Source organism: Balaenoptera ricei, chromosome 12 (genome assembly GCF_028023285.1).
Source record: "Balaenoptera ricei isolate mBalRic1 chromosome 12, mBalRic1.hap2, whole genome shotgun sequence".
Taxonomy (NCBI): Eukaryota; Metazoa; Chordata; class Mammalia; order Artiodactyla; family Balaenopteridae; genus Balaenoptera; species Balaenoptera ricei.
The window spans coordinates 31,892,214-31,916,673 of record NC_082650.1 but is presented as its reverse complement, the minus strand read 5'-3'; positions in this window follow the sequence as shown (position 1 = coordinate 31,916,673).

Below are 24,460 nucleotides of genomic sequence, written 5' to 3'. Positions count from 1 at the left end.
CATTCATTGCTAGACAGTGGCCAAACCAAGACAAAAATGAAACATTATGGCTTCCAGCCCAGCATTTTTTCTACCACATGCTATGTGAAGTTATTCTTCAATATTTTTAGCTTTTTCCTTCCCTTTAAGAATTAACTTTATAAAAATGCAGCTTTGCTTCAAATTACAAAACTTTTGATGGAGGGCAGGAGCATACAATCAGAAATACTCAGATGTTTGTATTTGTACATTACTGCTTTCTTTTTTGAATTTTATTTTATTTTTATACAGCAGGTTCTTTTTAGTTACCTATTTTACACATATTAGTGTATATATGTCAATCCCAACCTCCCAGTTCATCCCACCACCACCCAGCCCCCTAGCTTTCCTCCCTTGGTGTCCATATCTTTACATCTGTGTCTCTATTTCTGCCTTGCAAACCGGTTCATCTGTACCATTTTTCTAGATTCTACATATATGCATTAATATACGATATTTGTTTTTCTCTTTCTGACTTCCTTCACTCTGTATGACAGTCTACAGGTCCATCCACGTCTCTACAAATGACCCAATTTCGTTCCTTTTTATGGCTGAATAATATTCCATTGTATATATGCACCACATCTTCTTTATCCATTTGTCTGTCTCTGGGCATTTAGGTCACTTCCATGACCTGGCTATTGTAAATAGTGCTGTAATGAACATTGGGGTGCATGTATCTTTTGAATTATAGTTTTCTCAGGGTATATGCCCAGTAGTGGGATTGCTGGGTCATATGATAATTCTATTTTTAGTTTTTTAAGGAACCTCCATACTGTTCTCCATAGTGGCTGTATCAATTTACATTCCTACCAACAGTGCAAGAGGGTTCCCTTTTCTCCACACCCTCTCCAGCATTTGTTGTTTGTAGATTTTCTGATGATGCCCATTCTAACTGGTGTGAGGGGATATCTCATTTTAGTTTTGATTTACATTTCTCTAATAATGAGTGATGTAGAGCAGCTTTTTGTGTGCCTCTTGGTCATCTGCATGTCTTCTTTTGAGAAATGTCTATTTAGGTCCTCTGCCCATTTTTTAATTGGGTTGATTGTTTTCTTACTATTGAGCTGCATGAGCTGTTTATATATTTTGGAGATTAATCCTTTGTCCGTTGATTCATTTGCAAAAATTTTCTCCCATTCTGAGGGTTGTCTTTTCGTCTTGTTTATGGTTTCCTTTGCTGTGCAAAAGCTTTGAAGTTTCATTAGGTCCCATTTGTTTATTTTTGTTTTTATTTCCATTACTCTAGGAGGTGGGTCAAAAAAGATTTTGCTGTGATTTACGTCAAAGAGTGTTCTTCCTATGTTTTCCTCTAAGAGTGTTAGAGTGTCCGGTCTTACATTTAGATCTCTAATCCATTTTGAGTTTATTTTTGTGTATGGTGTTTGGGAGTGTTCTAACCTCACTCTTTTCTCCATTGTATATCCTTGCCTCCTTTGTCATAGGTTAGTCGACTATATGTGCGTGGGGTTATCTCTGGGCTTTCTATCCTGTTCCATTGATCTATATTTCTGTTTTTGTGCCAGTACCATATTGTCTTGATTACTGTAGCTTTGTAGTATAGTGTGAAGTCAGGGAGTCTGATTCCTCCAGCTCCATTTTTTTCCCTCAAGATTGCTTTGGCTATTTCGGGTCTTTTGTGTCTCCATACAAATTTTAAGATTTTTTATTCTAGTTCTTTAAAAAATGCCATTGGTAATTTGATAGAGATTGCATTGAATCTGTAGATTGCTTTGGGTAGTATAGTCATTTTCACAATGTTGATTCTTCCAATCCAAGAACATGGTATATCTCTCCGTCTGTTTGTGTCATCTTTCATTTCTTTCATCAGTGTCTTATAATTTTCTGCATTTGCTTTAGAGCTGGTTTGGTGGTGCTGAATTCTCTTAGCTTTTGCTTGTCTGTAAAGCTTTTGATTTCTCTGTGAAATCTGAATGAGATCCTTGCCAGGTAGAGTAATCTAGGTTGTAGGTTCTTTCCTTTCATCACTTTAATTATATCGTGCCACTCCCTTCTGGCTTGTACAGTTTCTGCTGAGAAATCAGCTGTTAACCTTGTGGGAGTTCCCTTGTATGTTATTTGTCATTTTTCCCTTGTTGCCTTTAATAATTTTTCATTGTCTTTAATTTTTGTGAATTTGATTACTGTGTGTCTCGGTGTGTTTCTCTTTGGGTTTTTCCTGCCTGGGACTCTCTGTGCTTTCTGGACTTGGGTGGCTATTTCCTTTCCCATGTTAGGGAAGTTTTCGACTATAATCTCTTCAAATATTTTCTCTTGTCCTTTCTCTCTCTTCTCCTTCTGGGACCCCTATAATGTGAATGTTGGTGCATTTAATGTTGTCCCTGAGGTCTCTTAGGCTGTCTTCATTTCTTTTGATTCTTTTTTCTTTATTCTGTTCCATGGCAGTGAATTCCACCATTCTGTCTTCCAGGTCACTTATCTGTTCTTCTGCCTCATTGTGCTATTGATTCCTTCATTGTATAGTAGTTCTATTTTTAGTTTTTTGAGGAACCTCCATACTGTTCTCCATAGTGGCTGTATCAATTTACATTCCTACCAACAGTGCAAGAGGGCTCCCTTTTCTCCACACCCTCTCCAGCATTTATTGTTTGTAGATTTTTTGATGATGGCCATTCTGACCTGTGTGAGGTGATACTTCACTGTAGTTTTGATTTGCATTTCTCTAATGATTAGTGACGTTGAGCATCCTTTCAGGTGTTTGTTGGCAATCTGTATATCTTCTTTGGAGAAATGTCTATTTAGGTCTCCTGCCCACTTTTGGATTGGGTTGTTTGTTTTTTGATATGGATCTGTATGAGCTGCTTGTATATTTTGGAGATTAATGCTTTGTCAGTTGCTTCGTTTGCAAATATTTTCTCCCATTCTGAGGGTTGTCTTTCGTCTTGTATATAGTTTCCTTTGTTGTGAAAAGGCTTTTAAGTTTCATTAGGTCCCATTTGTTTATTTTTGTTTTTATTTCCATTTCTCTAGGAGGTGGGTCAAAAAGGGTATTGATGTGATTTATGTCAAAGAGTGTTTTACTTATGTTTTCCTCTAAGAGTTTCATAGTGTCTGGCTTTACATTTAGGTCTATAATCCATTTTGAGTTTATTTTTGTGTATGGTGTTAGGGAGTGTTCTAATTTCATTCATTTACATGTAGCTGTCCAGTTTTCCCAGCACCACTTATTGAAGAGGCTGTCTTTTCTCCATTGTATATGCTTGCCTCCTTTATCAAAGATAAGGTGACCATATGTGCGTGGGTTTATCTCTGGGCTTTCTATCCTGTTCCATTGATGTATATTTCTGTTTTTGTGCCAGTACCATACTGTCTTGATTACTGTAGCTTTGTAGTATAGTCTGAAGTCAGGGAGCCTGATTTCTCCAGCTCCATTTTTCTTTCTCAAGATTGCTTTGGCTATTCGGAGTCTTTTGTGTTTCCATACAAATTGTGCAATTTTTTTATCTAGTTCTGTGAAAAATGCCATTGGTAGTTTGATAGGGATTGCATTGAATTTCTTAATTGTTTTGGGTTTGTTATTGTAGGTCTTTTCCTTCTCTTGTGTGTCCTGCCTAGAGAAGTTCCTTTAGCATTTGTTGTAAAGCTGGTTTGGTGGTGCTGAATTTTCTTAGCTTTTGCTTGTTTGTAAAGGTTTTAATTTCTCCTTCGAATCTGAATGAGATCCTTGCTGGGTAGAGTAATCTTGGTTGTAGCTTTTTCCCTTTCATCACTTTAAATAGGCCCTGCCACTCCCTTCTGGCTTGTAGAATTTCTGCTGGAAGATCAGTTGTTAACCTTATGGGGATTCCCTTGTGTGTTATTTGTTGTTTTTCCCTTGCTGCTTTTAATATTTTTTCTTTGTATTTAATTTTTGATAGTTTGAGTAATATGTGTCTTGGAGTGTTCCTCCTTGGATTTATCCTGTATGGGACTCTCTGTGCCTTCTGGACTTGATTATTTCTTTTCCCATATTAGGGAAGTTTTCAGCTATAATCTCTTCAAATATTTTCTCAGTCCATTTTTTTTTCTCTTCTTCTTCTGGGACCCCTATAATTCGAATGTTGGTGCATTTAATGTTGTCCCAGAAGTCTCTGTGACTGTCCTCAATTCCTGTCATTCTTTTTTCTTTATTCTGCCCTGTGTTAGTTATTTCCACTATTTTATCTTCCAGCTCACTTATCTGTTCTTCTGCCTCAGTTATTCTGCTATTGATTCCTTCTAGAGAATGTTTAATTTCATTTATTGTGTTGTTCATTGTTGTTTGTTTCCTCTTTAGTTCTTCTAGATCCTTGTTAAACGTTTCTTGTATATTCTATTTCCAAGATTCTGGATCATCTTTACTATCATTACCTGAATTCTTTTTCAGGTAGGCTGCCTATTTCCTCTTCATTTGTTTGTTCTGGTGGGTTTTTGCCTTGCTCCTTCATCTGCTGTGTATTTCTCTGTCTTCTCATTTTGCTTAACTTACTGTGTTTGGGGTCTCCTTTTCGCAGGCTGCAAGTTCGTAGTTCCCATTGTTTTTGGTGTCTGCCCCCAGTGGGTAAGGTTGGTTCAGTGGGTTGTGTAGGCTTCCTGGTGGAGGGGACTGGTGCCTGTGTTCTGGTGGATGAGGCTGGATCTTATCTTTCTGGTGGGCAGGACCACGTCCAGTGGTGTGTTTTGGGGTGTCTGTGAAGTTATTATGATTTTTGGCAGCATCTCTGTTAATGGGTGGGGTTGTGTTCCTGTCTTGCTAGTTGTTTGGCAAAGGGCATCCAGCACTGTAGCTTGCTGGTAATTGAGTGGAGCTGGGTCTTAGCATTGAGATGGAGATCTCTGGGAGAGCTTTCACTGTTTGATATTATGTGGGGCCGGGAGGTCCCTGGTGGACCAATGTCCTCAACTCGGCTCTCCCACCTCAGAGGCTCAGGCCTGACACCCAGCCAGAGCACCAAGACCCTGTCAGGCACTCGGCTCAGAAGAAAAGGGAGAAAAAGAAAGAAAGAAAGAAAGAAAAAACAAAACAAAATAAAATAAAATAAAGTTATTAAAATAGAAAAAATTATTAAAAATAAAAAAATAATAAAGTAATATAAAAAAAGAGAGAAAGAAAGAAGAGAGCAACCAAACCAAAAAACAAATCCACAAATGATAACAAGTGCTAAAAAACTATACTAAAACAAGCAAACAAACAGACAAAAAACGGACAGTCAGAACCCTAGGACAAATGGTAAAAGCAAAGCTATACAGACAAAATCACACAAGAAAGCATACACATACACACTCACAAAAAGAGAAAAAGGAAAAAATATATATATATTAAAAAAAAAAGGAAAAGAGCAACCAAATCAATAAACCAATCTACCAATGATAATAAGTTCTAAACAGTAAACTAAGATAAACATAAAACCAGAAAGAAATTAGGTTCAGAAAGCAAACCCCAAGTCTACAGTTGCTCCCAAAGTCCACCGCCTCAATTTTGGGATGATTCATTGTCTATTCAGGTATTCCAGAGATGCAGGTACATCAAGTTGATTGTGGAGATTTAATTCGCTCCTTCTGAGGCTGCTGGGAGAAATTTCCCATTCTCTTCTTTGTTCGCCCAGCTCCTAGGGTTCAGCTTTGGATTTGTTCCTGTCTCTGCGTGTAGGTTGCCTGAGGGTGTCTTTTGGGAAGTCTGAGGTCTTCTGCCAGCATTCAGTAGGTGTTCTGTAGGAGTTGTTTCACATGTAGGTGTAGTTTTGATGTATTTGTGGGGAGGAAGGTGATCGCCACGTCTTACTCCTCCGCCGTCTTGAAGGGGCCCTGCTTTTATATTTTTGATGGAGTCTCTCCTCCAACTGGTAGTGCCAGTCTGGGAGATTTTACTCTAATAAGTGGAAGTTTCTGCGTTCCTCAACCCTGTTTTCTCTGAGAGAAATGAAGGACCCCTCTACTTTTGTACCACTTTACTGTCAATTACTTCATTAATAAAAAAAAGTAATTTTATTTCAAAAACATTTTTATCTGGCTTGCCAAAATATTCTGAATGATATAAAACCAAACATGCTGAAGACTCAAAAGAAGTTTAATATGTTATTTCTGCATACAAAGAGTTTATGCTTTTTGTGGGAAGATGAAACAAATGCAGGGAACAACTAGGACATAAGAGTCATAGTAATTTCATAAGATTAATAGTGATCTTCTAAGGTTAGTCCACCACTTTAATTTGGTAGGTGAAGAAAATGAAGCTGAGAGAGATTAAGTGATTTTTCCAATATCACACTACTAAGTAGGAGCAAGGACCCAGGACTCCCAATTCCACTGGGCTGTAAAAATGCATTATATTACACAAAATCTAAGAGGAAACCAAGGTCAGCCTCTGTGAAAGAGTTAAAGGGAGAAGAGAGGAGGAGGCTGGTTAATAACAATCCTCTGGACTGTGAATCTTCTTCAGCAGGTGACAAGTCTGTAAGGTCCTTCAACCCTCGAGACCACACTCATTGGTTGTATCCCACTGACTATGGTAGTTATATTTGTGGTGTCAGACACAAGTCTTAGCCATGTGCATCACTTTTATAGAAATAAAAATCAAATGCTCAATTGGACTGTGAATTAGTCAGGATGCTTTCAACTGCAAGCAACAGAAAACCAACTCAAACCATAACACAATAAATAAATAAAAGTAGGGAAGGAATTTGTTGATGCATATTTGGGAAGTCATGGGCTTTAAGACTGGCAGGTTCTAGGAACCTAGATGCTGTTGTCAGGACTCTGGCTCCATCTTTCCATCTCCCCTTGTCTCTGTTTGGCTTCATTCCTTGGGCAGATGTTCCCCAGGTACTTGGCAAGATAGCTTCCAGAAATCAAGGTTCATGCCCTACCATTTAGGAACCTCCTGGAGATGTCTCCCTGGAAAGATCTAGCAAAGAGGTCCCTGAGAAGACCCATATTCCCCAGGCTCTGCATGTGTCCATCCCTGAGCCAGGCTCCTTTGCAAGGGAATCTGTTTCTTTGGAGATTCAGTCCCATCCTAACCACCTGAAAAGGATTCTCCTTTGTAAAGAGGTGTCCTATTAATAGAATGGCTGGGGAAAGGGGAGAGGGTGCTCATCAGGTGTCCACTGTGGGATGCAGTGCCAATGACCTAAGCATTAACCATGTAATATAGATGATAAATGCAAAAGGAGAGAAAAGTATAATAATGAGGCTGCTAGCTCAGTTTTCCCAGAGAAGATAGGTGATGACACATCCTAGGGTAATACAAAATTCTGTTAATAATAGACTACATAAACCCTAATGGGGAAGTAAATCTCCTTTTAAGAAAACTCACACTATACTCACAGAGACAATTTTTTATGACATATGCTTTTAGGGGTAATTGCAGTGACTAGACCACTCCAACTGCAGCTATTAGGAACGAGGTACTCTTTTTTGAACAAACACTTAGACTGGAGTCTAAAAGGCAGAATTGTGGTAGCAAATCTCTTTAGATAATGACTCCAGAGACTAATCATTCATACAGTTAATGGAGATTTTAATTAGGCAACATAATTTCTAAAAACAGTGGAGGAGAAAGGCCCCAGCATTACCTGTAAGTGAAAGAAAATTCTCTTATCACCAATGTGGTGGGTGCAGAATTTATCACAATAATTCCTCCTGACATTTGCATTATGCTTTACACTGTCATATATTAACTCAGTTGATCTTTATAACATTCCCAAGAAGCAGGCATTATTACCATCGTTTACTTTTTATAGATAAGAAAACTGAGGTATAGAGAGGTCACTTAGCTAATGAGAGGTAGACTTGAATTCTCCCACTGGTGTTTTTCCATAGATGTAACAGGAAGAACACAGCTTTGGTGAGAGAGAACTGAGTTTGAATCCTGCCTTCCCCACGTACTAACTAGGTAACTATGTCCTTTTGACCCTCATTTTCTCAGAAGTAAAAAAGTGATAATCATACCTAATATGATGGGTGTGATATTAAAAACTGTCTCTCATCTGGGCTTCTCTTATGGGTTTTCTTTCTCACACTCCATATGTCATTAAGTTTAGCCTTGACGCAGGAGTGGGGAAGAGGAAAAAGACATTTCCACTTTCCTTCACAGTCCAGAGACCAAAACCCCAAAACACGGGACAGTAATGAACAAAGAGAGGTCTCCTCAGGGCTTTCTCCACTGTTAGTTTCTAAGGGAGCACTTGCTCCGGAGAAGAAGGAAAATAATTTTCTCTTCCCTCCTCAGTCAGTTGGAGGGCTTCATTATTTCCAATTAAAATCCAAAAAGATGGGGACTCTTACCCAGAAATGACATTTTAGTTATTTGACTCAATCCCTGCCCCACCCCCAGTCAATACCCTGGGCTGTATACATCTGTAGCCTTTCTTTCCCCCTGAAAATCAATGTGCTTGACTCAACTAGTTGAAAAATGAGAACTGAAACAAACAGCTGGATTCATTTACGACATTTCCTTTTTATTTCTACTTGAAATAAACTTTTCAGCAGATTGCCTTTTGGCAGTTGAAGGCCAACATAAATTGAAACAGCGGGTTGCTTGCCTTTAAGAAACCAAGACTTCCTGGTCCCGGGGCCAACAAAGCCTGGCCAGGGTTTCAGCAGGCAGCTGCAAATCACGGGACTCCATCAGCTTCCCGCACAGAAGGGGGACACCTGCTCTCGGGGAAGATGTGACCAATTCAAATGTAACCTGGTGGGGGGACTCTGAGGATGGGCTCACAAGTTGTCAACTGATCCTATACCCTGCTATTCACCATGGCCCCCTGCCCAGCTCCTGGTCATTTCTCTCCATTGCATACCTCCTACTCAGGCAATAGCAGATTGCTAATTTTCCAAAGGGGAAAAAAGTAATAATAGCACGCTGTGAAAATCTCTGTTGACTGTACAAAAGCTGCGTTTGATTTCTCAAGCCTCAGCTTTTGTTCAGGTCTATCATTTTCTCAGTGGGAACAAGGCTGCTTAGATCACCAAAGTATTTTTGTCCTGAATCCAATGCAGGTATGTCCAGGATTGTATCTAGGGATACCACCCAACAAAGCGAGATGAGAAAGTTCAGATGGGCAAAGTGATCATTTCATTTGTTAATTCCTTCAACAATCTGTATCTCGAATAGCAATTATGTGCTATACTCTGTGCTGAATGCTGGAGACTGGGTTTCCACATTCATTGGGCTCATTGATATTATTTAGATAATCATTCAAATAGATGTGTTAGCACAAGTGTGCATGGAAATGTGGGAGACCTTGTCAGGGAACTGGCCAGACCCAGGGGCCAGACCACACAAGTTCACATTTAGCATTAGGTCTTTTTCTAGTAGCAAAGGACATATGGGTTTACCGGGAACGTGAAACAACCAAATTTTTATGGCTCACTCTCTGCTCATGAACTGAAACCCAGGTAGACTGCAGGACTTGCTGTTTGACTTATGCTTGATGCAAAAGGTACATTTGTTAGTGTTATAATTAATTACCTGTCTGACTTGGAGAAACTAGGATAATAATGTCCTTTAAAAAATAAAAATTAGAAATACCGACAGCCAATGTATTAAGTCATCTTGCTGCCTTCAACAGATGAAATGAACTGAAGGTGTTAATTCAGATACAGAAATTACATAGATCTTGTTCTATGTAGGTTTATTCTCTACATGCAATACTAACTAAATACAAATAACTAACAAAATTATTTCATGGGTTGTAAAGGGTTGAATAGTGTCCTCCCCAAATCCATGTCCACCCTCAGAATGTGACCTTATTGGAAATGAAATCTTTGCAGATATCATTAATTAAGGGTCTCCAGATGAAATCATTCTGGATTTAGAGTGGGCCTAAATCGAAAGACCGGTGTCTTTTAAGAGAAAAGAGAGGAAGATTTGGACACAGAGGGACACAGAAGAAGGCCATGTGAAGACAGAGGCAGAGCTATATTGCCACAAGCCAAGGAATGCCAGAAGGTACCAGACGCTGGAAGAGGCAAGGAAAGATTCTCCCCCAGAGCCTTTGGAGGGAATCTTGCCAATGCCTTGATTTTTTTTTTTTTTTTTTTAAACGTTTGGGAGCTGGCTGACTTTAATTTGGAAACAGCTTTTGGCCCTTTGCATGGAACAGATGACTTTCTGGCTTTTTTTTTCTTTTCTAAAAAGGAGTGAGTTTGGCAATAACAAAGCTTATGACACATTCTCACCAGATGCAAAGAGTACCCTTAAAGGTTTTCCCTTTTACCCCTCAGTGAGGACATGGTGCCCCCAGTCCCCACCTCTCACCCGAACTGTGCGTGCAGCAAAGACGTGTGTGCATCTGTCTGCAACGACTATATATTTAAAACAAACAAACAAACAAAAAAAACCACTTCCAAATAAACGTACAAAATTATATGACTAAAACAAAGCCAAGAGTTTCAGCCACAAGCAAAGGGGAATGACTGCATGAGTCAGGAAACAAAACATCTACTTTAGCTGCAAGAGGCTGTGAGGAGTGGGGGTGGGGAGGAGGTATCTTGAGAGAGTTCAAGACCGACCCAGGTCCTTCAGCACAAGCACAGTACACGGCTCAGGAGGGTGGGCCGAGGATGGGGCCAAGGTTCTAGGGCTGGTCCGAGCTGGGACACCTGCGGGCTATTTTCTGGATTTGTTAGACGAACATTCTTTTGGCCTTTTGCTGGCATCGCTGTTGCCAGCGGGTGGACAGAAGTGACTCACCCATCATCCAGTGGAAGCTGTAGATACACTCTGCTAAGTAGCAGATTGAAGGTGAGGCCAAGAGAAAACCAATCATCAAGTGTGAGATGCACTGCTGCTTAATACCTTTTATAGACATAAGGCAAACTGCTCCTGAAAAGACGCATTTGCACCATGAAAAAGCACTTTAAAAGATGACGCTATGGATGTCATATAGTTTAGCTTTCATCTCTCGTTGGAGAATCCAAGTTGAAGAAATTGTCCATCGAGCTTAACCTGAAAATTAAAGAATTTAATTCCGATCTGGTAACTGTCAAGAATTCTGATCTGGTAACTGTCAGCAACAGTTCATGTTCTTTCTTGGAAGGATCCAACCCTGCCAATACCTTGATCTTGGATTTCTAGCCTCCAGATTGTGAGAAAATAAATTTCTGTTGTTTAAACCACCCAGTCTGTGATACTATGTTATGGCAGCCCTAGCAAACTAATACAGGCAAACAATTGACTCTCCCCAGGAATGAGCAATAATTCTGCATAGAGAAAACAAATATTTTTCTTGGAGAAGCCAAACCCAAAATCTGCTGAGAATTAGCTCTGGCCGTACGTATGCACAAATACATTTTACCAAGATGAGCACATCCTTTTCAGTTTACAACATCTGTCCTCCCAGTTGTTTAACAGTTTTCTTGTAGACCCATGTGCACTACTTTGAATTTGTGTAATGAAAGGGGTGACGTGTGTATTGGAGTAGGAAGGGAACTTGCAGCACATTGAGGAGAGGGGTTGCTCCAGCTGAAGCCTGTTGGTACTCAGCCTTGGCCAGTGGCCTCTCAAGCCTATAAACATGGTGCTTCTGGAATCTTCCATGGGAGCCAAAGTGTTGCTCAGTTGACTCTGGACTCCATTCATCAACATCCTTTATTCTCCCTTTTATTTCATATTGCCTTTCTTTCCCACCCCCTAAAACTCTCTGTGTGTGTGTGTGTGTGTGTGTGTGTGTGTGTGTGCAGACTCAAGTCATTACTGAAGTGCAAAGGGAGAGGTTGCGTTGCTAATGGCTATAAAACATACCTGCTCCAGGAGTGCAGAGAGAGAAAAAATGATGGCGTGCCTTCCTGGAACAGAAGGATTTTCCTTGGTGAAAAGCAAAGCACAGAAGTGAGACCATGTTTAAGGCCCCGTTTAACTTTAAAATATTATGTCTCTGCTTATAATTGTGGGTAGATTCATTGTGCTTTGCTCCTCTCCTCACCCTGTAGGCAGAGAGAATGGAATAGGAGAATGGCTGGTTAGGAAACCATTGTTATTTAGGTTGTTGGAAGGGCGGAGGGTACTGAGTCCCCAAACAGATGTGCAGGCCCTAGTAGCGAGTGGCATTGAGGACGGTGCCCGTGCACACTTGGCTGCCCTCCGTGAACTTGTGAGGGAGGCCTTCCTTAGTGAAGGCGGCAGTGGGCTACAACAGACTGGCCTTGTTAGGACTCTTTTTTTTTTTTTTTTTTTTAAATTTTATTTATTTATTTATGGCTGTGTTGGGTCTTCGTTTCTGAGCGAGGGCTTTCTCTAGTTGTGGCAAGCGGGGGCCACTCCTCATCGCGGTGCGGGGGCCTCCCACTATCGTGGCCTCTCGTTGCGGAGCACAGGCTCCAGACGCGCAGGCTCAGTAGTTGTGGCTCACGGGCCCAGTTGCTCCGCGGCATGTGGGATCCTCCCAGACCAGCGCTCGAACCCGTGTCCCCTGCCTTGGCAGGCAGACTCTCAACCACTGCGCCACCAGGGAAGCCCCTGTTAGGACTCTCTGTTGTCTGCCCACTCATGATGCTGGGGCAATCTGAGTGGAATAAAAGCAAGCCGTCCTAGTATTTTCTTTATAAACACGCTTAGCTCCAGATAAAAGGCTACATACTAAACAGGGTATAAAATGGCTGATTTCCTTTCCAGCCATAATGGCTTCTTGCTACAGTTTCCTCAGCTGAGCTGGGAAAGGAGCTTGAAGCCTGAGGGTTTATTTCTGAAGAAACCCCGCTCACCCTTGCAGCTCTCATTTACTTATAAATATGCAGACACTATGACATATTTCTGAAGAACCTTGAGTCCTTTTCTCATGATTAGAGCTGAAAGCTAAGCCTAAGTATTTTGAATGTAAACACTTTGGTTTTTCGTAGAATAAGAGCCTTTCAATGACTTCATTGATCAAAAAGCCAAACTGTTATTAAACAGTGATGTTGATAATCTAAACAAGGAGAGAAAAGTATCTAGAATTACTAAATGTTCAAAAAATATGAATCACTTACAAAAATTGTTGATAGAAACAGAGACCTGGAATCCTCAAACTCGCTGGAACAGAGAATTACTGTGAATTCAAACAGGTGAAATCCCACAAACGCAGGACCTCCGAGGGTGTGTTTCAGCTCCGCAGAAACAGCCCCAATAGAAACAAACAGGCTACTTGTTTAGTCAACTTGGGTCTGGGACAGTTTTGTCTATTTATACAGATACAACAGGAGGCCTGAAGCTCGCATCTCAAACACTGACTTGTGAACCAGGTAAAGTTACCCTGGAAGGTGGGGGGTGCAGCCAGCCCGTGTCCGCTGGCGTGCGGTGAAGGCGTGCAGCATGTGGTCGGGCGGGACACAGGCAGCAATGCCTCTGTGATGCAACACATTCCCGCGGGATGGGGTGACTCCTCATCCAGGGAGATGGCAAACCAGAGAAGGGAAGTCGGGGTGGGGGGGGCTCACGTTCTTATGTGTAAAATGCGGTGGTTGGATCAGACTGGTGTTTCCTAAAGGGTGAGCCATCAAAATAGGATTCTAGAGGTAAGTTTAAGAGGCCTGGGTTTAATATGTTAAATAGGATTCTGTACTTCTGTGTTTCTTAGATTTAATATATCAATGATATTGTGACCCTCCCCCACTTCCTGCTCCCAAATGGGGATAAGATGAATGATGCTCTCCAAAGGTGCTGGAACTCAGAACCTTTGGGCGATGCTGAACTAGCAGGTCTAATTGTCTGTGATTCCAGGCAGAGGATGAGGCCAGGAGATGCAGGAGTGGGGAAAGAGAGAGATCCTTGGCTCCTCCTTCCAGAACCCCCTCCATATCTTCATAAGAATGGAGGAGGCTGGAAGGGCCGTTTGGTGTACTTGCAGTGATGGCAGGGGCTATAATTTTACAAAAACAAATGACATCAGAACTTTCTAATTAAGGTGAAACTTGTGTTTAGGTAGAGTATATACTGACCTGTGATGTGTTGCTTTAGGTGCTGAAAAGTTAACTCCACCCCCTCAAAATTCTTTAGCCGTTAACAATGAATCCCTTAATTCCAGTCATATTCTTTGTGTCATGTTAAAATGCAAGTACCCTAGGAGAGAGGGAGAGAGACCCTTAAACCTATTATCATACATGTGTATGAAGCTGACTCTGTCAGATCCTTTTCTGAGAAAAGATTTTGATTAAAAAAAAGAAAGAAAGAAACTGTAAAGAATTTGAATATTGGCTGGCATAGATGGGGATTTGTGTAAGAGAGTTTCAGATTTGTGTAAGAGAGTTTCAGATTTTATTTAGTTGCGCAGTCTTAGGTTGGCTTCCTCAGAAGCAGAGCCCGAGACAGGGATTCTCGTGGAAGAGCTTTGTTGAGGGAATGCTCTCAGGAGAAAGAAAGTTGGGAGAGCAAGATCTGAGAGGGGAGGAAGGCTATGTAAGGAAGAGTTCTCCTGCAGACTAGTTTCAGCCAGACCCCACCGGATGCTCTGGGCCACAAATGTCCCGTGGAGTTCTTCTCACCCTGAGGCAGAGCCCAGCCTTTGTGCCTCTGTGTCAGGCAGTCATTGGTCATCAACTGTCCCATCCTCCATCCTTGGGACGGGGCACAACTTTCCAGACAGGAGACTCTCACTCAGCTGAGGGTGCTGTGCTTGTGAAGGGGGAAACGATCACCACATCCGAGGTCAATGCTCCCAGCAGCTGGGACACAGGTGCTGCGGCCACATGATGGGGATCCGGGTGGGGTACTGCTGCACCCACAGCACGCATGCTCAGAACTGACTCAGTTTGCCTAACAAAATTCCAAGTAACTGAAATAGCTTGTGAAATTCTTCATGTACCTCCTTCTCTTGGAGTCCTGGGTATTAATTAAAGGTCTTCTCTGGTGATGAGAGGTTGACATTTCCTTGAGGAACTTTAACAACCCTCTAAGCTCTTCTCTCAGTTCCAGTTATTATTCATTAAGGGTTAAGGGATTTGTGATGTTTTCCCATCTGTCTAGATTATTTTTCTTTCAATCAAAAGGATTTTTTAAAAAAAAGTCCCTTGACATGTCCACATTCTTTTGAGCAATACTAAAGTTTATATTGCAAAAAGGAGGGAGGGGGGGAATTTATCCTTTGAAAAAAGAAGCTAGTGTCATGGCATTCATTTTTGCTCACCAATCTGCCCACAAAAAAGTAAACAAACGAACAAACAAAAACAAACAAAAAAAAGAAAACCTTCTGTCTTTCAGAATTTCTTTACCAGAAAGCAATTCTAGACCAATTTCAAGGTAATCTTTTGTAGCTCTTAGTGTAAGCTAAGAGTAGTGTGCTTCTTACTGTAAAGGTAATTTAATTAATTTGCCTAATAATTCTTATTTAGCTATAAAAGCTTTTCCAGCATGTGCCTTGGAGAGCTGTTAGGGCTTAGGCTTTCTCTTTTAAAAGTCTCCAGTTTCTCATTTAGAAGCATTTATCAAATGACGGGGGTGGGGAGTGTCTTCTGCTTAATCCATCCCCCTATTTCTGCTGGTGTTTGATAGTTTATCTGGGTGATCTGTGTATTTTATCAGGTTACATTTCTCATTCCCCTGGAAACTCATGAGAGAAAGGTCTTTTCTGGAAGATCTTATCAAATGCTGTATGCTCTCTGGAAGCCCAAACACAGAGCCAGGCATCATAGCAAAGTCTAGGTCAATGGGAAGACAAAGGACACTTCTCACGTGTCTCTGTCGAGAGGGTTTGGCCATCACTCTCATTGGATTATATGATCCTTTTTTAAAAGGGAATTTTCTTTTATTCCCCAAGAGCCTTGCACAAAAGAGGCATGTAAAGTAAATTATAAAACTCCACATTTTTCTGCCTGCTGGTCACACTATATTCCTTTTGATGGTGTGTGTGTGTGTGTGTGCGCGTGTGCGTGTGCATGTGCGTGTGTGTGTTGGGGGGAATGATATCATATGACAAAAACAATTATTTTGTGATCTTTCTGTTCTTCATGGCTTATTTACAAAATCTATGCTTTTGATTTTCCAGGCTTTGGCACTATATTCAAAGATCAGCACTTGGAATTCCAAAAATAATTTTCCCCCCATACCCACACCCTGCCAAAAGAAAACTCTCTTATTTTCTCTCTCAAAAAAGCCTGGTTTATGTAAATAAAAAGTGCTATGGCTTCCAAGCCATTGGGTCTGCTCTGAATTTACAAAATCCATGCAGCAATTTATCTGACTAAAGGCTCCCTCCCCTGGAAAGCAGTGTCTATCTAAACATTCCAGGGAAAGCCAGACTGCACCTTGAATGGTGGGAATGCGCAAGGAAGAGCAGGGACAGCAGCTTCTTGACGTAACCAAACACTAGCTCCGGTACATCAGTACCTATCAGCAGAATTAAATTGAATGCCGTGGACACAGCTAGTGGTTTCCAGCAGGTGTGGGTAACCGGAAGTCACCCTCACCAGCTGGCATCACACCTCACTGGGAGACTGCAGCCTAGCCACTTGTCCTTCATCCTTCTCAGGCGTCAGAGAGAAAACAGAGGTCCTCAGATATAATCGGCATCAATTTTCTTCCCCATCCCCCATTTCTAAACTAACCTTGGTTAGCATACATTCTTTCCTTTTTCTCTCCTGACTCGAAAGATGAATAGTTCCTATTTCCGTGGAATGGCGATCCTGGCAGATGTCTAATTGTCTGTTAGGACATGGAGTAAATGTCCTCTCTCCTGTGACTCCTAGACTGATTCAGCATCTGTCACATCTGTCACTCCATTTTTGTGCTCCTCTGTTTTGGCAGTGCTCTTCCTGCTCTGTATCTCTAGACACTTCTCTCCGTCCTGCTGGATCATGAGCTGCTCAAGCATGGAGACTGTGCCTTATTTCTTTTTATCTTCAGAACATAGCACAGTGCTTGCATATGATACATGATCCTTATAGGATTATAGAATATGTGATAGATTGAGTCACATGCTTCAAGGAAATTGATATGGGAGTGCTGCATGAAATGGATGGGAGAATGGAAAAATTGGTGATGACTATAACTGTATCTAGTACTGGAGCTTTGGAAAGAGATCAGATATTCAGATAAGTATTTGGGAAAGGAAATAGTTACTTCAGGATTCCCAAGGGTAATGATTGCAGGAAGAATTAATGGGATGATAGAGTCTTGTGAAGTTTTTGAAATATAAATTTTGAAACAAAGAAAAAAATCCTACAAACACTTGAGCAAAAGAAACAGAAGTTACCTCTTTTGGGGGAGCACAGGCTAAGATATATTAAGGCAGAAGATATATTAAGACAGTCATTAGGACTAGTCACAAATATTCTGGTTTTCTTTCCCTTCTGGGAACACGATAGGCTTACCCATCTTTAACCCTCTCTGAATTAGGTAGGACTGTGTGACTTGCACTGTTGTGCGGAGTGATGTTGTTGACTTCCAGCTGGAAACTTTTAGTGACAGAGCACAGCTTGCCAAGTCCTTTTTTCTCTTGTGTGCTCATTAAGTAACATTTAGATGAAGCCCTCCATTAGGCTGGATCCCTGAGCAGAGCCGCTCTACTGATCTGTGCTGGACATATAGCATGACTGAAAAATAAACCTTGGTTGTGTTAAGCCACTACGCTTTGAGAGTTCTTTGTTACTGCAGCATCACCCAAACTATCCTGACTGATGCACAGGTTAACCTGCTCAAATATCCGTAGGCTACCTGGTCATTCATGGTCACAGGTTCCTTCCTTTTTATAGCCTTCCCATCCCCCTAGTGTATTTCCTCATCCACACGGTTAAAGATTGTTCTTTAGCTCCACTTCTGCATTCCAGCCCTAGGGAAGAAACAAAGGGCAGTCAATTTACTTGTAGGGAAATAAAGTTGCACATATCACTCTTCCTCACATTCTAGTCATGAAAACCTGGTCGAAGCAACACGTCTAATGGCATGGGAGGCTGGCAAAAGTAGTCACTAGCTGGGTAGTTATGTGCCCCACTAAATCCGGAGGAGAGTAAGATAGGTTCTATTATGAAAATGAAGAAAATGGATCCTGGGGACAATTTACAGTGTCTGCCATAGGGTACATGGCATGTTTAAGGAACTGAAGTAAGTGTTGTATAGCTATGGCTGGAGAATCTAGTGAGATGTGGAGAGTGGCTCAAGAAGAGTCACCAGAGGTAAGTGAGGCCAAGATCAAGCAAGGCCTTCCAAGATTTATTTAAATGTGATGGAAAGCCACCAAAGAGTCTTAAGTGGGGAAGCTTCACAGTCAGATTTGCATTTAAAAATATTCTTCTGGTTGCAGGAGGGAGGATAAATTGAAGAAGGGCAATTAGGCAGCATTTGCAGGATCCAGGTGAGAGCTGGTAGTCAGACAGGGGCAGGGGCTCTGGTGATAAGGAGATGAAGCTTAATTCCACCGTGACGTGGAACACAGAATCAAGAATCCTGAAGATGTGGGTGAAGGACACAGGTGCTGAGGGAAGAGGAGAGTTAAAGACGTTCCCAGGCATTCTGGCTTTAGGATTGAAGTGGATAGTGCTGTCATTATTTGGAGGGAAAATTCTGGCAGAGGAACAGGATAGTGGGTTTTTCAGGGGCCTGGGGTAGAAGGCGGGGAGCTCACGGGTAGGCTGCATCATTGTGGGGCTGTGTCCTAGTTCTTATGTTAGGTAATTTTTTCATTTAAAAAAATAAGATTTTGGGGCTTCCCTGGTGGCGCAGTGGTTGAGAATCTGCCTGCCAATGCAGGGGACATGGGTTCCGAGCCCTGGTCTGGGAAGATCCCACATGCCGCGGAGCAACTGGGCCCGTGAGCCACAACTACTGAGCCTGCGCGTCTGGAGCTTGTGCTCCGCAACAAGAGAGGCCACGATAGTGAGAGGCCCGCGCACCGTGATGAAGAGTGGCCCCCGCTTGCCCCAGCTAGAGAAAGCCCTCACACAGAAACGAAGACCCAACACAGCCAAAAATAAATAAATAAATAAATAAATTAAAAAAATAAATAAATAAGATTTTGTACCTTACTTAGACATTTTATATATTATTTTGTATGTATCAAATACAGCATAATTTAAACATTTTCCAAAGTGGTCTACACATAACCCAAGATTGAGGAACACTGTCCCAGAGAACGACTATGATTTTTTTAATTTTTTAATTTTTTAATGAGATTCTTGTCTGCTTGCATTCTTTTTATTTATGTACGTATGTATGTATGGCTATGTTGGGTCTTCGTTTCTGTGCGAGGGCTTTCTCTAGTTGTGGTGAGTGGGGGCCACTCTTCATCGCGGTGCACGGGCCTCTCACTATCGCGGCCTCTCTTGTTGCGGAGCACAGGCTCCAGACGCGCAGGCTCAGTAGTTGTGGCTCACGGGCCGAGTTGCTCCGCGGCATGTGGGATCCTCCCAGACCAGGGCTCGAACCCGTGTCCCCTGCATTGGCAGGCAGAGTCTCAACCACTGCGCCACCAGGGAAGCCCCCAACTATGATTTTTATCTTTAAAAAAATTCAAAATCAGTGTTAAAAAGTCTGTGTCACGCCATTAAAAAATCTCTAACAAAGTGTTCTCAGAGGCTAAAATTTAATTAATACAACTTCTTATTAGATACTTTTTGTACTTGTAAAATATATTCTCAGTTAACTGAATGAGTTGCATTCTCAAAATGTTAAAAGTCAATTTCCAAAAATTACAGCTTTGGCTTTTGAAATATTGAGATTTAGCTCTTATTTCTAATAGTGCTATAAACAGCAGGGCCAGGTTCTGTTAAGATAATTACTGTTGTGTGACAATGAATCATGTTGCCTGCACATGGAAGAATGCTTATTGTTTTATTCTGTAGGCATTCAGCTCATCCAAAAGTGATCTCAAATTCTTTGGGTCCAGGGGGCCAGGGCTCGCCCCTTATAATCCCAATAAACATTGTTATCAGACCCAGGTGAAGAGTGTTCCCACAGGCCCTGGCACTTGTACTGATAAGGAGCTAGTTCTTTATTAAAATCAATAGTTGGGGTTATATTTTGAGTTCAAAGAGCTTAGTTCATACTTGATAGCAGCCTATGGCATCAAAGGCTGAGGAAAGATCAGCAAAACTTGAACAAACTTACTCCTTCAGCAAGATTTTTTGAAAAGGTGCTACTAGCAGGAGAATAGCCACAGCTATTAGATTAAGAAGCCCAGATTTACAATTTATTTAGAAGGAAATTGATGTAGACATTACCTGGAATGTCCAATGTGTTATTGGTCAAAATATAAGGGCAAGAGAGGTTTCCTTTTTATTTTTAAAAAGAGGAGAGGTTATGTTACATGTTCCAGCAAATAAGGATATTAGAGAGTAGGTGCATGTTCTTGAAAAGGCCGGGAGGCTGGAAATACCTCCAGGGTACTTTATTTTTCTAGAGGTTTTCATACAACCTTAGGAGAATTTCTGAATCTAGTCAGAAAGAAATCTTAGATTTTTAAAAATGTTTTTCAGCATTTCATGAATTTTAGACAATAAACATATTCATCAAATGTCATTTCCACTTTAAATCAACCTCCCTCAGTTGAGTCAGCCTGGGGTTTTGACCCGAAAAAAAAAATGAAAATACTTTACATATTTGAATGTGTGAAAGGTGGCAGAGCAAGGACCATATTGGCTCTGGACGTTGTGAAGGCTGGTGCTTACTGATGGCTTTCTGTGGGCCCGGTTCTGGGCTGAACACCATACATACTTCTCTCATTTTTTACGCCATTGAAAAATTTCCAGCAAAGTATTCTCAGAGGCTAAAATTTAATTAATACAACTTCTTATTAGATATGTTTTGTACTTGTAAAATGTACTCTTAGTTAACTGAATGAGTTGTATTCTCAAAATTAGACAATAAACAGACAATCCTCAGATCACTATGAGGTAGGTACTATTATTATCCCCATTTTACAGATGAAGTCTAGCGCCTTAGAGGTTAAAATGACACTGCTGGATCCAGAGCCTGGCCTCTTCACCACTCCTATAAGTGAACAAATACAAAATGTCAATCTGCGTAAGACGATGGACATACAGATGTGGAAAAATTCAGTTTCTATCTATCCTATTAATACCAGAGTTGAGTCCTTTCAAGGAGATCAAAGGTCATAGGAATGGTTTGGAAGACCTGGCACTCCTTCCCTTCCTCTTGCAGGTTTCCTTTCTATGTCTGACCATGAGCAAATCAGTTGCCACCCAGCTCCTTAAGCTGCACGACTCAGGTCCTCAGCAATCACTGCCATCAGCCTACTGAGCAAGTCAACGAACACATACTGACTTCCCACTCTAGATGAAGGATAAGTAGATAAACAAGGCAGGATGCCTGTCTAGTTGGGAGAGAAGATGTTAGACAAGAGATGCATTCAAATACGCTCTGTTGGTGGCCCAGTACCCTCCTCCTCCTGAACATGCTTAGTGCTCAGCTGGGGCTTGTATCTGCTTGTGACAGATCTTGAAGCATTTACATTTTCACATGTGTATATCTTTTATTCTCTTAGATGCTGTAAGCACCTCCATGTTTAAACAAGGTGATGCTTCACTCCGGGAGACGCTTTCTCTAAAGCTAAGCATCTTCATGGGCCTGACTAATGAGGCATTGTATTTGCAGATATTTATAGCAAGTCTAGAACTGAAAAGAATTTACTCTGAGTTTTAAAAAAAGTGTCGGCTTTTGACACTTGCGATACTTAAAAGAATTTTATTAGACCAAAAGACAATCACAAGTCTAAAATGTTACATTTAAAACAGAAAACTACATCAATTTACACTAAATTACAAATCCTAACTAATATAATAATTTTGCTCTATGTGTGAGAGTGAATATTTTGGATATTTTTGTTTCAAGAATTACTACGGTTATAAGTGATGTTTTATAAACAGGATGAGTTTAAGGATTTTTCACTATTAGACATAGTTAAAAATTCTAGATCCTTAGGAATCAGCACTTCCATTTGTATGAAACAGTCCTTAGGCAATAATCAAATATGGGCACAAAAATTTAAGTGTAAGCGTGTTCACTATAGTATTATTTATATAATACTAAAAATACTTGGGGTTAAAAATGAAATAACCAACAAGAGGGGAATGGACTATTATGCAGACACATAAAATGTTTTCATGAAATAGTTAATAATATGAGAAAATGTTAATGTTAAGTTAAAAAGAAAAGATAAGGACTAGCAGACAACCATGACAATGATCTCAATTCTGTAACAACCATGCGTTCAGCCACGTGGGGTTGCCCTTCAGCAGCCTTATTTAGTTTCTGTGACGCTGACTTACTACCTGTGGAATTTAGGATTAGGGTTGAGATTGAAAGATAGTTTTCTTGGCTGGCCACACAAGTAGCTATGTGGACATGAAGCTGGGAGCGGGGTGAGAGACAGAAAGAGAGAGAGAGAGAGAAAGGGGGAGAGAGAGAGAGAGAGAGAGAGAACACATAGGTGCGTGGATTCCCTGATGGCTTCAAGTGCTGTCTCCAGGCCCTTACTGGTACCACATCAGTTCTTTCCCTTTCCACTTAAGCTGAAGTCATCGCATTGAAAAATTACTCACATTACAATTAGATAAGCAAAGAAAACATAGACACTTTTCATCTTGAAAATAGATCTGATCTTCCTACGAGCTCCCCTGGGTAGTGAGAAAACTGTGTTTTAGACATATTCAGTGAATGCAGTGTAATCCAATGACTTTATTAAAGAGTCTCTGCATATATCATATGCCATGAATGTCTTAGCATTTTATATTTTATTTTATTTATTTATTTTTAAAATTAATTAATTTATTTATTTTTGGCTGTGTTGGGTCTTCGTTTCTGTGTGAGGGCTTTCTCTAGTTGTGGCAAGCGGGGGCCACTCTTCATTGCGGTGCGCGGGCCTCTCACTATCGCGGCCTCTCTTGTTGCGGAGCACAGGCTCCAGACGCGCAGGCTCAGTAGTTGTGGCTCACGGGCCTAGTTGCTCCGCAGCATGTGGGATCTTCCCAGACCAGGGCTCGAACCCATGTCCCCTGCATTAGCAGGCAGATTCTCAACCACTGCGCCACCAGGGAAGCCCAGCATTTTATATTTTAGATTAGCTTCCCCCTTACGGCTCTTCTTTAAAATGGTGTCTGGGAATTTAGAGGGCTTACGTCTATTCAGTGTCCTTCTGGAATCTATTGCTGAGACATGCAGCTAGCATAGCTCAAGGCCTCTTTTTGCTTTGTTTAGCTAGCCTGGTAAGCCCTGCCTATTGACTCATCTCTTCTTCAGCTCTTGCGGTGGGCCCCTGAAATTTTGCTGTGTCTCCTCTTCTAGCTTCAGGGTCTCTTTGTCCTAAAGATGGTGATCTCTTCCATCAAGTATCTAGCTAAAGGCTGACTTATTTCAGAATACCCTTTGGGGCATTCAGGAGGTTCTGGGATCCCATCCATTCCATATAGAAACTGAGGATGGCTCGGGAGAGCCAAACTCAGGTCTACTGTTTGCCTGTCTCAGTAGGTGGTGAGGACCACTCTGAGATGGCCTCTCCTACACTTCCAAATGGAAAGTGGGCAGTGGCCCTGCTCTTCACGTCCACTCTCCTGTCTCCTCCTTCCAGGACTTTGGCCAGAGAGAAGGCACGACATTGTGTCTCACCATGGACTTGCTTTTTTTTCCTTTCTACTTCTCATGAGCCACCAGAATTGGAAGGGATGGGCTTTCTCCCCTTTGTCCTTCTTAACATCCTCCTACATCATATGCACCACCTTCCACTGATCATATTTAACCTGTTCCTTTCGCTGGGGCTCTGAGGTGGGGGGAGAGTGGGAGAGAAATCAGCCTCTGATTAAAAAAAGGTATCAGGATTGGAAGGTATATATCAGAATGAATAAAATGGATTCTTACTGCTGGGAAACCGAAAGATTAAGATACTAGGATACACAACTGTATGCAGAAGATTAGCTTAAGTCTGTAAACACACACACACACACACACACACACACACACACACATACACACACTCACTCAAAGGCTCTTTAAACTATTATCTCTGCTTTATTTAGATTTGAAGTGGGGCTAAGCTCCTTGTTCACTGAGAGTCTTTGTTGTAAAAAGTTCAATTAAAAAGACCATAAGGTCTTCATCATGCTTTGAAACGTGTATGCATTCTTCTGCGACCCGCGTACATCAGTCCTGGCTAGGGTTGCGGCGAGTGTTTTCTTGTAATTACCTGACGCCTGTAGATGAGATAATGATGTCAGCTTCTTCACAGAAGAGAGACAAAAGATTTTAAAAGATGTTCCAAAAGATCTTTCCAGTTATATTGCCCTGCGACTCTACAAAGGCTGAATCTGGGGGAAAGTTGAAGGAAGAAAGAAGCCGTCTTTGACACTTGCTTTTATCTTCACAAAGTTTTTCCTGAATGAATCTGTTCAATCTTCCTCTAACTCAGAAGAACTTTAAATGCTTTTCTTGGTTTCCCTTCCTGGTCCTGTCACATTAAGCAAGTATACAACCTCTCGTGTGTAAAAGGTTGTGATAACAGAGCATACTTCAGAGGGTTGCTGTGAAGGTTTGACCAGAAATAGAGAA